Genomic DNA, 14,058 nt, shown 5'->3' with positions numbered 1-14,058 from the left:
AGTAGGTCACTCATTTCTTTTAAACATTGAGATTTTTAGTGTCTTTCAGTCCACATTTACTTAAACTGCTGAAATCCACAGCTCAGCCAGTCTTGTTATAAACCTTCAAGTCACTTCAGAATATAACTTTACATTGGATCCACCTCTCAGTAAGTCTTTCTTTGGCCTGTTTTGGGTTCATTTATTCAGTTTTGCAAAAAGTAAAATCTGGTGTTGTTTTAAAATGCCGGCTTTTGGATAGTGGTGAGTACTGGTACTGCACCCATTTTTGGGATTTAAGAAATGAATTCCCCACAATTCTAGGTGGCTTTTGGCAATCAGCATTGCCATTCCCAAAGGTTTCAGGCTACTGTGTGGGTAGTCCAATGGTGGTTTTAGGCAGTGCCCTTCTGTGCCCATAACATCGGCAAAAATGAGTGGCAGCCTATTCTTCATGCATTTCCCTGTGCATTTTCTGGGAAGCTCTGGCCATCTTGATGTTTCCATGTCAGTACTGCACAGTTTTGAGGTAGGGCTCGGATGCATGGGTAAATACATCCCACAGTATATTTGCCTTGTCCTATCCCAATCTATAACCCATCCTCTCTTTAACTTAAGAACTTGTAATATTGTCACACCAGTCTTAAAACCTTGCTTTGATTCCTTGTGCTAGTGACCATTTCTTTAAAATCCATTTATCTTGTGAAATCCCAAACCCTTAAATTCTCCCACGGCTAATCAGACTGAGTCCTCCAAGGCGGACACGGAAGTGCTGGGGTTGGTTTCCGCGGACCACTCTGGAGCTTACTGTGTTTCAAACTGGTAATCATCCTGAATACTCTAGTTTAGAGCATAATTGTCATTGTAAAAACTGATTTCTGTTTTCATTTCTCGCCTTTATTTTCAAAAACACCTCTCATTAAAACTCGTATAACTTCTTCAATTTCATAGCTAGAGACCTAATTTCAACTCTGACTTAAACCTGAGACCTGTAGCTACATTCACAACCGCATCCAGAAACAGTATATTTGACCCGTTTTTCTTAAAAATCGCATAGCGAAAATTAGGCAGGAATTCGCAATTTTGCAAAGGTTTTACACGTGTGTTTTCCCAAAGTATTTCCAAACTTATATTCTGATTCAAAGTGTGTTCTGTTGCTCATATTGTAGCTTATATTTGTTAGGATCTTTGTAGTGTTGCTCCCCTAGGAATTTATATAAATGTAAGGATTTTTGCACACTTTTCATTGTTTTTCTAAGCCATTTTCGAGTGTCATTTTAAAAAGTGTAAAATTTCCAAAGCGTTTTTTCTCTTGTTTGGGGAGGGAAGATTGCATTCAAACCCTGTACACTGTTTTATATTCCTGAATACCTGCTGCTTACTTACATCTGTGTAGAATTGCTTCTTTGTGAGTTGAGAAATTTGCAGATGGAAATCTTAACTTAAGCGCTATCTTTTCCACCAGCCAAAAATGTTTTTTTTATACGTGTTTTATCTTCTGTATTGCTATAAATGAATTCAACTGCCTTACTTTCTTTCTTATTTGTATTGTCACCACATTGGTGATTGCTGTCCCATATATTAAAACTTATGTTTGATTTGAATTTTAAATAAATAAATAAATATTACCTTTACCAACCAGCCTGATTCCTGGTCCAATGTGACCTGGGGGTATTTTGAGAAGGGGTGTGATATGAGTGGTATATCACTCAGAATATTGAACCTATGAAGACAATAAATAATGATTTCATTTGTGCATTGCATGCTACGCTGAGACCCAGTTGTATTGCATGATTGAAATCCTTAACAGATTTGGGGTCTCGTCTGGGATTTTGAGTTCGAGTTACCACACGTGACAGTCTAACACAGCAGCCTAACCTGCAGGGTGCAGACACCTTGTTTGGGTGATGTACTGTGCAAGCACCTCTCAAAATAAATACTCCAAAATCGGGCCTGTTGGTGAAAGTATAAGTAAATTAACCCTAAAATAATTCATAACGAAATTGATAGTTCCAAAATGGTGATCCCAGTAGAAATCAATATGGCTAGGGAACACCCCCTTCACAAATTGTTTGTCAGGGGTGAGTGGCCCGAACAGAATGAACAGGTCTGGGTGCAAGAAATCAAAGAACAGGTCACTGCCATTGACCTGGATACATGGCAGGACAAGGGCCCATTACACCAAGCTCTTAGTGAACTACACATGGCCCCAAAAGTGAATGAGGAGCAGAGTGAAATTGCCAAAATAGCGGCCTACCTGTACCTCCACATAGGAGTAATGCATGAAAAGATTGCAGAAAACATAGTCCTGGCAAAGAATCAAGGGGAAACACTAGAGAAAATCCAGACTGATCTAGACTCAGCAGAGTAAAGACTACTTAAGAGCCAAGAATTAGAGACAGAATCTAGGCAGTATCTGACAAAATTAAAAGAAGGTCTGACTCTCCTACAGCAAGAGAATGCAGAGCAAGACACCCAATTACAGGCACTGAAAGAGGAGTGTCAGGAAAGGGTTGACTCTTTACAACAGAGTCAGCAGAAGGTGGCGCAAAAATTACATTTTAATAGAGTCTGCGCAGAACAGATGGTTGTCGTACAAGACCAGATAGACAAATTAAAAGAGGAAAACAATAAATTAATTATTAAAGACATTCACTCTCAAGAGGAATCTGATGAGGAGCACCAGAAATCCAGTGCATTCAAAAAACAAAGGGATGACCTGGCTGAACAGAGGGGCACACTAAGTCAGGAGAGGGATGCCTTAGGCCAGGAAGTAAGCCAATTAAAAACCAAGCTAGAGTAAAGAAAGCCAGCCCTCCAGGAGCTCAATGAAGTAAAAACAGAATATGAGAAGCTACTAGAGCACACTAGGTGGGTGGAGGATGCTCTGGAAAAGAACACCCATGACAATGATGCCAAAACACAGGAGGTGAGTCTCCTTCAGCAGAAATTGGCCCAGTATTTTCAAACCAGGCAGGAAGTGCAGAGAGACAATGAGGCTGTCTGTGAAAAGAATGATGTGCTTCACAAACAGATATCAAAGCAAGAGCGAATTATTGAGACCAGTAAGGCCCTGATAGAGGAACAAAACATACAGATTTTGGCATATCACCAGGGAATAGGGTCTGAAAGAGAAGAGATAGTGAGGTACAGAGAAACCCCTGAGCATCACATCAGGACCCCTGTAATCAGGGACTCTAACCCCTTCAATGCAATGAACTCTGCCACCTTCATGTCCACTGACTCATATGAACCAGGGGCCATGGGGATGGTAGACTTCAACAGAATTGGTAAGATGGGACTGACAGATCAGCACCTCCCAGAAATTGATGGAAGGGTGGCTCTGTACAGATCCCCAAACTAACAGCTTGGATCAGGAAGACCCCTATGAGGGGAGTCAGGGAATTGGGTCTTCAAAAATACTGCCTACCAAAAGATCAGTTTGTTATATTTGGTGGGGACCTCCAGGAGATAAAACCCAAAAAGAGTATCCTAAAGACCTCTTCCCAGGCAGGGCAGTGGTGGGGGGAGTGAAGGGGGTGTACTCTGCCAATCCTGGGAGCTGGGGAGAGTCAGAAGACTCTTCTGAGCACCACAGCCATCAGGAAACTAGGCCCCCACATTCTGCAAGCCCTTCTCAAGCTCGCAGAATCAGTGAGTGCCTAGAGGATCAGATAGCCACCTTCAGTAGTAGTGCCTCTGAGTCAGAGGATGAATGGACTCGGGTGACTAAGACCAAAAAGGCCAACAAAATCAAGAGGGCTATGCAAAAAGATCCCCTGAAGCAGATCAAGGCCATTAGGAGTATCATAACTCCCTATCATATAAATGCCAAGTATTCAGTCTGGGAACACCTGGAATTATACAAACAGATGATGAATACCTTTCATAGTAAAAATTGCATCCAATATGTGAAATGGACATTTTCCCCTGAGTACTCCAGCTTCCTTGCGGGACTGGAGGATCAGAACCACTCAAGATGATCTACCTACAGGGCGGCCATCTTAAAACACTTTTCTGTCCATACAAATCTCCAAGATGCCTGCAAGGAGGCCTAGAGTCTGCAGTGTGGCGAGGATCAGGCCCCACAAGAATTTGTGCAGGAACTCAAACGTGCCTTTGCGCAGACCACCAGGAGGGTGCGCACAGATAGTAGGGAGTTCATTAACACCTTCTTCCATGCACTCCCTAAATACATCATGACTCAGCTGGTGAGGGACTTTCACGAGAAGAGATCACTGGACTGGGTCATAGAACAGGCGACCCGATTCAGGAGGTGCAGAAACCTGTAGATAGTAAGAACACCAATAAAAACCCCAAGCCAGCCAACACCCTGGCTGCTGCTAAATTGGCAGAGGTGAAGGTTACCCCCATTTTAGATCTGGAGATGGCGAGGGCCCTAAAAATATATCTGCACTGAATCCTTCCAGCCAAAGAACCAGAAGGCCCTCGGGCCAATCCCAAACAGGCAGCCAGGGAGGTAATCCCACAAATGGGACCCCTAAGTCCCCTGATTACATTAGCCCCCGATACAAGGGTGACAAACCCATCCTGGGGTATGTGTGGACTCCCCCAGCCCAAGGGGAGGATCCCACCAGGTAGGTACCAACCCAGGAAACTTCCCTCTGAACTTTCCCCAGGACGGCAGCAATTCCCCAAATGCCGGGTTGAGTTTCTTTCCCCGGTACCCTCAAAACTTTAACCCACAAAATAACCCTCCTTTCTTTCCCCACTTTCCTGAGCCCATAAAGCCCAATCCGGGAGAGGGAAGGCCAAGGGTGGAGGGTTACCCAAATTATCCAAACCCAGGGTATTATGGGTGAAGGGACAGTTACCCTTCCCGTGATCCACCTAGGATGGACTAGAGACCCCGTACCAGCCAGAGCGGGTGTCACAACTAGAGCGCCAGGATCTGGGTCGCATGTTGAGGGCTCAGCAGAACCCTCAGATGAACATGGCGGCTCAGAACTCCACAAACTAAGGATCTGGTACTCCAGAGCAATGACGGGGAGAGAACCCCGACAACTCACCGGTTCCAAAGGAGAAGGCACGGGAGAAAGGGCGGTGTAAAGCCTTAGAGGAAGCTTCCTTCCGCACTTGTGAAAAGCCCCTGGATACCCAGGAACCGGAACCAAAATCTCTGGCCCCCGAAAGTCTGCAACCTAAGGAACAGAGGGCGGGTATGAGAAATAAAGGACCTAAAAAGACCCAATTTGTGGAGGAGGTTAGTGTCCTCTAATTTGAAGGAGAGGGGTCCTCAGAGGACTCAGGGAAAAAGATCTTCTCCTTCAGGGATGCGGGAACTCCTCCTTAAGGAAAATGGGTCCCGAGAGATCCTAATGAAGACTGGGTGAATGTGGGGACTGAGTTATGATCACCCACCATTGAACCCCAGAATGATCATCCAGAAAACCACCTTGCCCAAACATATTCTGGGGACTGCCTCCAGAAAGGGGGGGCAGCCCAGAATCAGAACCAGGGGAGCCCAAAACTCCCCCAATATCCAACTGTCATATTTGTTTTGCAGATCCCCAAGCCCCCACACAGAATCATGCCCAAACCTATTCTGGGGACTGCCTCCCAAAGGGGGGGGGGGGCAGCCCAGAACCAGAGAAAGAAGATTCCCTAGCTCCCCAAAGCCATTCTGGAGACTGTCTCCAAAAAGGGGGCACAGCCCCGAATCAGAAAGGGAGGAGCCTGAGACTCCTCGAATCACTGAGGGTGAAATTTCTTGCTCAGATTCCCAAACTACCCAACTCCATTCTGGGGACCACCTCTTAGTAGGGGGGGCAGCGCAGAACCAGCACAAGAGGAACCCCAAACCTCACCAACCAATTCAGTTGACTGCCTCCAAAAAGGGGGGGAGGCAGCCCAGAATCAGAAAAAGGGGAGCCCGAAACTCCCCAAATAGCGGTGTGTCAAAATACTTTGTCAGATTCCCCAACTCCAACACCGTCTCTTGACCCAACTATCCCGGTGAGAGATCCTAATGAAGACTGGGTGAATGTGGGGACTGAGTTAGGATCGCCCACCATTGAACCCTAGAATGATCAGCCAGAAAACCACCTTGTCCAAACATATTCTGGGGACTACCTCCAGAAAGGGGGGGGCGGCCCAGAATCAGAACAAGGGGAGCCCAAAACTCCCCCAATATCCAACTGTCCTATTTTTTTGCAGATCCCCAAGCTCCCACACAGAATCGTGCGCAAACCTAGTCTGGGGACTGCCTCCCAAAGGGGGGGGGGAGCGGACCAGAACCAGAGAAAGAAGATTCCCTAGCTCCCCAAAGCCATTCTGGTGAATATCTGCAAAAAGGAAAGGGGGGAGAGAGCCCCGAATAAGAAAGGGAGGAGCCCGAGACTCCTCGAATCACTCAGGGTGAAATTTCTTGCTCAGATTCCCAAACTACCCCACACCATTCTGGGGACCACCTCCTAGTGGGGGGGAGCCCAGAACCAGCACAAGACGAACCCCAAACCTCACCAACCACTTCTCTTGACTGCCTCCAAAAAGGTGAGGGCAGCCCAGAATCAGAAAAACGGGAGCCTGAAACTTCCCAAATAGCGGTGTGTCAAAATTCTTTGTCAGATTCCCCAACTCCAACACCGTCTCTTAACCCAACTATCCCAGTGTCAGAGTCAGAAATAAGTAAATTGACCACCCAGCTTACCAAGAACGCCCATTACCTTTGCCCATTGGAGGAGAAAGAAGGTAGATTCTATGCCGCCATCCACGTGCAAGGGCAATGTGCAATCCCATCACTGGTGGACACTGGATCCCAAGCAACTCTGCTACCAAAGAGGACCTTGGATCAGCTGAATTCAGGAAGGGGGAGAGATACCAAATCCCTCTCACCCCTCTTCCTGGACAACTCCAGAACTTCGACAGGAAGTAAATTCCTGTCGAGGGGTCTGCAGAGCTGGAAATTAAAATTGGGCGACACAAAATGAAGCACCCGGTCATAGTCGTGGCGCCAGAGGGAACCCCCTGTCTATTAGAGAATGACATCCTGCGAAGGTTGTCTCCCCTAATAGACTGTGTGAATAAGGTACTATGGACCCAGACTCACAGGCCAATTAAATTAAAACAGAGTGTTAACCATGTTAGTCTAAATGGCACATGCCACATGATTGAACAAAAACCAGACCAAATTAAGTTTTATCTTCAAAATAACTAAATCCCGATGTTACCATCATAGCTGTGGGACAACCAACTGGTGATGGGAACCCCTCTCCATTTCTGCAAATCAACCTTCCGTCCAGTCTCAAGTGGCATTCCATACTGGAAGGAAATACTCTAAAATATCTTACTAATTCACCATCAGAAACTCCCAATTACATAGCCAAAATTGATATCAAACCAGCGCTAAGTGTATCTGGCATTCTGAACAGGGGCAAACAGCTCTTCCTCCCGATTCAGTTAAATGACGGGAAGGAGTCGGTCCTCGCCCGAGTTGACTTGAATAGCGAAGAAAGCTTCATCAGCGAAGTATTATTCAAGAAACTCCTAAAAGACCAGAGCATGCCCGCCGTTGAGTCAATTGGTCCATGGGAATGGGGCCAGGAAATCCCCAGATCCAAACATCTTCTGCTTAGCATTTGCATGATAAAAATGTCTAGAGATGAGAAAAGCATAGTACATCATTGTTGGGTAGTGAGAGGTGTTCCTTACGCCTTTCATATGGGCAGTCACCTCCTCAACCAACTTGAGATTTATTTGGACCCCAATTAATGCCAAGCCTGCTCCCAACTGGAGAGTAAATCTCAGGGTCCTGGCAGTCCTAAAGAAAGCCTCCCGGTCAGCACTAGTGCTACGGTAGGAAATGGAATTCCAGAAATGGAGGAGAGGTCACCATCCCAGGCCTCACCTACAGAATCCGCACCCCCAGATGTGATTTGCTGAAAAAAACAAGTGGGTCCACATCAACCAGCTAAAGACTTGCCACCCCAGTCATAATTTGCAGCAAATAGAAGAGCCTACAGAAAACCCAGAGGGAGAGAATGAGGAAACCTAGGAATATTGCAAATTGTCATTGAATACATGCAGGGAATATTGTAATTTGTGACTGAATGCATATGTATATCCCACGGCTGTCATCCCTATTGTAGGCAGTAGTGGGAAAATGTTCATAACTGGGTTATTTTCTGTTTTCTACTATTGACACTGAGTATACCTAATAACCAAGGAGGACCTCCTCAGGGACCCGGGAGGAAAAACCCAAAGAGATGAGGAGTGTCGCTCCAGCTCTGAAAGAAGCATGAGAGAAGACGGGGGTATCATTCCTATTCCAAACAGAGCCGGCGAGGAGAGCGTGTCATACCAATCGCTGAGGGAAGAAGAACCTACACCCAAAGAAATCTGCGTTCTTCATGAGAAGAAAGAAAAGTCCCACGTGCCCGACTTCCCCACGACTGGAAGTCAAGCCAAAGTCAGGGGTGCAGGGGCTTCTGTGGGATATTTTGACCCATTCCTATGTGCCCCACTGCATCACTTTTCAAATGGTTAAAAGAAATGGATGCGCTGACTCCTGTGCGCGCCAAAATCTGCAAAACCGTGTTTGGGGCACAACGAAGGAAAGGCTGCACCCCTGCCACACACAGTCAAAATGAGGGTAAAAACAGAATTATCACTGCAGGAGCATGCCAGTGGGCTTTGCCACATTCAATATGGAGCAAAGAAGCAGAATTGTGCTGAAAACCGAAAATGCCTTTAAAATGCTAGCTTTGCAACCTTCAAAAGTTCTGTTTTTGGTGCTAGATCCATTTATTTTACATTGTATCATTGAGAGTAAAAGGGTACTGCAAAGCCCAGAATAATCCAGTGTGGCTCAGAGGAACCGGGCCTCATTGACTGACAGCTTTAGAAAATGTATTTATGGAAAAGCAGCCCAGGAGCATTTGTTTTCAGTTCCACAGGAAAGACGCGCCTTAAATTGCAAATGTAACTAAATTAGCTGTGCAGACAGAAACTCCAAACAAAGGCTGGATACATGTATCCAGATTGCAAACATCCCAGCGCTCAAGGGAAGACCTAATGCTGAATCAAATGTACATGTGCTGCATAGGAAAATTGGGTTTAAAAGGACTCTGTTTAATGTGTTTTTCCATGAAGAAAGTCCAAAATCGCCTGTTTTAAAAGTATGTTTTTGTTCCCAACACCCCGCAATGAGTACCAGCCCGTCAAAGAGAGGAGAGAGAGTGCTGGACATTAGACACATTCTTGCTTTTATACAATTTCGCATAATATTGTCCAGCCCCTCTTCGTGTTAATAATCTGCGGTCTATAGTTTGTGCCTAGTTCACATACAGCTTATACAATAATATGCAGACGGATTACATGAGTTTGCATTTCAATCAAGTTAAAATGGTGATGTATATTCTCGGGTCCCGCGGTAAGCCTTAGTCTATATCCCTTCATAATGCAGTTTGGCCTGTGTCCATGCTTGAGATTTACTCTGCATTGTCCCAATGTTTACACAGGGATGAATCTTATGTGTGCAGACAATACTCAGATGGCAGTTCATACAGAGCGCAAGGTCTCTTTACCTAGTCTAAACAGTCGGCTCTTAGACAGCCTAAACATTAACAGAACACAAAGGTCGACAGGGATGGTTGCAAGTTGAAAACACAGTCCACCATTTTAGAACAGAGAATATACGAACAGAAATCAAAATGGCGGATGATTCTAAAATGGCGGCGAAGTCGATCCAAAATCAGAACTTTGCAATGCGGTTTTCTTCATTGAGTGACTAGGCTTAGGCCAATATCAATCAAAAGGAGGCACAATATGATTTCCGTTTAACAAACCCTTCTTTTCCCCTAAGACAAGTGCTAAACTAAAAACTAGTCCCTTCACGAGAAACTCCACATTTCAATGTCCATACACCCTGAATCACATTCATCAGATATATCAATCGCCATAAGATCTGCGGCGGAAATTTCCTTCATCACAAATTCGTTGGTCATTCTTTCCGGTGCGTGTACCTTTGGTCCTAACGTTCCCATAGTCTGTGCACAACATCCCCCTAACATTGAACATAACAGAGTATCACCATTCTCGCCTCGCCTAGGACGAGCCCTAGAGATTTCAGTGGTACTGGCGACATATACCCCTGGTAGCAGAATTCCCAAATAGCAAGTTCCCTGCCAATCCCTAGGTAGCCATGGATAAGCCTCATTACCGCAAACGAAGTAGACAGGTTCGCCTGCATACAAAGGTCTGTCCTCACTGGTCAAGTTTGCAACACTAGTGCAACCCTTGAAATCGCCCATTGACTGAGTACCATTCCTTTGTATGCAGAAAGAAACTGAGTTGGGGCTATGGTTAACAGTATAGGAAGGTGGCGTGGCATCCCTATCACCTATAGGAGCCATCTTAAAAGAAATCAGAGATTGAAAAGGTCGGGAAAGTCTATCAGAAGGCCTAATAGAAGCAACATTAAGCTTGCTCCTATTTGCGAAGAATGAGCATCCCAGAGGCGTTAGGACTCGCCTTTCATATTCGTTCAAATTTGTCTCATCAAAGTTCCCTGAGATGCTATTATTCCATCCCCAAGATCGTAAGAAGTCCCAGAACCAAGTACTAAGATCCCAATTTCCTTCGGGAACATGAACTCCTGCACTTAGGACGTGCAGATTTTGTATTGCCTTAAAGATGGTCGGGGAGGAATCTGGTACGAAAACACAGCAAGCAGACACCACTAATTTGCATACTCCACCACACTCAGCCAAGATGACGTCTAATACCATCCGGTTTTGTAGCACCACTAATCTGATTGCCTTTTGCTCTAGAGTCATGTTATAGAGTATGTCAGTGGTCCGGTTGATGATTTTCTCCAGTACTCTTGCTATTCTCCTGATATCCTCGGAATTCATAATCTGCCCCCAAAAAAGTACAAAGGATTTTGCTACATCACCCAGAACTTGTGACAGAGTATCGCCATTCTCGCCCCCGCCTAGGACGAGCCCTAGAGATTTCAGTGGTACTGGCGACATATACCCCTGGTAGCAGAATTCCCAAATAGCAAGTTCCCTGCCAATCCCTAGGTAGCCATGGATAAGCCTCATTACCGCTACTGAAGTATACAGGTTCGCCTGCATACAAAGGTCTGTCCTCACTGATCAAGTTTGCAACACTAGTGCAACCCTTGAAATCGCCCATTGACTGAGTGCCATTCCTTTGTATGCAGAAAGAAACTGAGTTGGGGCTATGGTTAACAGTATAGGAAGGTGGCGTGGCATCCCTATCACCTATAGGAGACATCTCAAAAGAAATCAGAGATTGAAAAGGTCAGGACACTCTATCAGAAGGCCTAATAGAAGTAACATTAAGCTTGTTCCTATTTGCGAAGAGTGAGCATCCCAGAGGCGTTAGGACTCGCCTTTCATATTCGTTCAAATTTGTCCCATCAAAGTTCCCTGAGATGCTATCATTCCATCGGCCAAAGAATAGTGCCCGCAGAGAAGCATAACATGCAGTACTTAAAGGCAAAGGATGAATATACCAGCCCAACCCTTTTCCCCATGTTGCAGTAAATGGGAGCAAATCCAGCAGTTTGTCTTGTTCAAAATGGCATAAGTTGCATTCATTATAAGCAGTAATGTATTATTATGGTAACTCTATCTATGTTGAGAGTCTCTAGGAGATAGAGTGTGCAGATGCACGAAAGGTGTAGACATAGTAGGAACATTCTCAGTAGGCAAGAATGTTTCAAGTGGGCATACTTCTTCCATATACCAAAATCCAAAGGCAGCTAATACTATGAAACTGGTTAACACAATTACAAGAAGACAATACGTCTTGAAAGACCATGTATTTGATCATCCATCGTCATTGTTGTCCACACACGTGATTGTCTGTACCGCACGAGTAGGGTCGATAACAGGCATTGTTCCTTGAAGCTCTTCTCCGATAAGTTCCTGCAAAAATCTCCGTAGTCCGTTTGCTGGTGATCTCCTGATCACGTGATTTCTTAGTCTTTCCCAATCCTCAGCCACCTACTTTCCTTTATTGCAGAAAGTGGCAACGGACGTGCTCCGTAGTTGTTCCCATGTGGGCACAGTCGTATTCGTGCAGTGAGACTAGTGCCGCGGAAGCAGATTGTACCTTGTGACTCCTGGTACCTTGTGATCTGCGAACAGTGTGTTGTTGCTTCCTGATGGAAGTGATGAATTTGCAGCAGAACCAGACAAAGATGCAAAAGGATCTGCAGGAGAGTGGGGAGATGGAACTGCTGTTTCCCCAGGCCCTGCGGGCTCAGGGAGTGTCTCCGAAGCACTCTCATTGCTGCTCAATGCTGAATGATCGCTGGGAACGGAGCAAGTAAGTTTCTCCTTATCTTCTTTGTCGTGTGGCAAAGGGAAAGGTATCCTCTTGACATGCGAAGCGTGGATCCAGTGTTTCTTTCCCGCTACTCATACGGCAGTCTGTGTGGCCAATAGGACCTGATGGGCCCTCTCCACTGCGGTGCGAGACATGATGCTCTTTCAAATGACTTGGTCAGCACCCAGTCACCAGGTCGGATGCTGTGACCTGGCCCCTCGTATTTGGCTGGGAGGGCTTCTCACACCTGTTGATGACTCAAATACAGATTTTGAGTTAACCGTTCACAATATTCAGAAAGAAGTATGTGCTCTATATCCCTCAAAGCCCTTCCAAATGTTAGCTGGCCTCCCCATCACCACCTCGTACGGGGAGACCCCAGTCCTAGTCTGCGGGGTTGTGCGCATAGATATTAACACTATCGGTAAGGCATCCGGCCATTTCAAATTGGTGCTGGCACACGTCCTAGCGAGTTTGTTCTTCAAGATTCCATTGTGCAGCTCTACCAATCCAGCACTGAATGGAACCGTTTATCGATCTGTAATCCCGCACATATTTGTAGAATTACAGCAGCGATAAAATGTGGACCATTGTCTGACCAGATGACCCTCGGCCAACCAAACCTAGGAAAATATTACTTAAGTATGGTTTTTACCGTCGTCATTGCTGTGGCATCTTTTACAGGAAAGGTTTCAACCCATTAACTGAAAGCACAAATGACTATCAGGATGTATTTGAGGTTGTTACAACGCTCCTTTTCAATAAAGTCAAAGTGAATGACCTCAAAAGGGACAGAAGGTGGACCAAAACTACCCCTTGGTATCGATGTGCCCTTCCCCACATTGTGCTGTAGACAGACCATACAACTCTGGACAAAACGCTCAGCAGTTTTCTGGATGTTAACATTTACACAGACAGTTTCTAACATTTTGCAAATTTTCCTAGTGCATATGTGAGTGGGACCATGAGCCATTGAAACCATCATAGTGATGTACGCGTCTGGCAGCATCCCTTTTCCCTCTAAGTTATCCACCCAGAACCCATCATCATCCAACCTCACCAAGCCCTCAGCCAATTGCTTAGTTTCCTCTAGAGTGGCCTCGGCTTGGATATTCTTCATGGAATCAATTCCTTCGTCTATAGTACAGACATTTGTGGCTTCCCTTGTAGTATACATATCTGAATAGAGATCAGTAGCAGTCTGTTTGGCTATCTGGTCAGTGAAAGCGTTCCCTTTTCCTACATCAGTCAATGATTTTCTGATGTGCCCCGCACTTCATAATTGCTATCTGAGTGGGAAGTGCAAGCGCTGAGAGTAGCTGAACTATCAAGGTGCCATATTGGATCTTTGTTCCATGTGAAGTCAAGAAACCTTGTTCTGCCCAAAGTCTACCGAAGTTGTGAACTACCCCAAAAGCATACTGACTATCAGTATATATGTGTACTCTAAGCCCTTCGGAAAGTTCACAAGCTCGAGTCAATGCAATAATCTCTGCGGCCTGCGCGGAGTTATGCGAAATTCTTTTGGTTTCCACAATCGTGCTTAGTGTAGTGATGGCATAAGCAGCAGTGGATGTACCATCTGGAAGTTTGAAACAGGAGTCATCGCAAAACAGCTCCCCTTGCGGATCGTTCAAAGGTGTGTCTTTCAAATCAATCCTGCCTTTAGTTTCTTGCTCTGTGGTATAAAGGCAGTCATGTGACATTTCGTCACTGCAAGCAATGTCTTGCGGAAAAGGTAATAATTCAGCCGGATTC

The sequence above is a fragment of the Ambystoma mexicanum genome, chromosome 1p, assembly GCF_040938575.1.
Source record: "Ambystoma mexicanum isolate Mex_15411 chromosome 1p, UKY_AmexF1_1, whole genome shotgun sequence".
NCBI lineage: Eukaryota > Metazoa > Chordata > Amphibia > Caudata > Ambystomatidae > Ambystoma > Ambystoma mexicanum.
Note: the sequence above shows the minus strand (reverse complement) of the source record.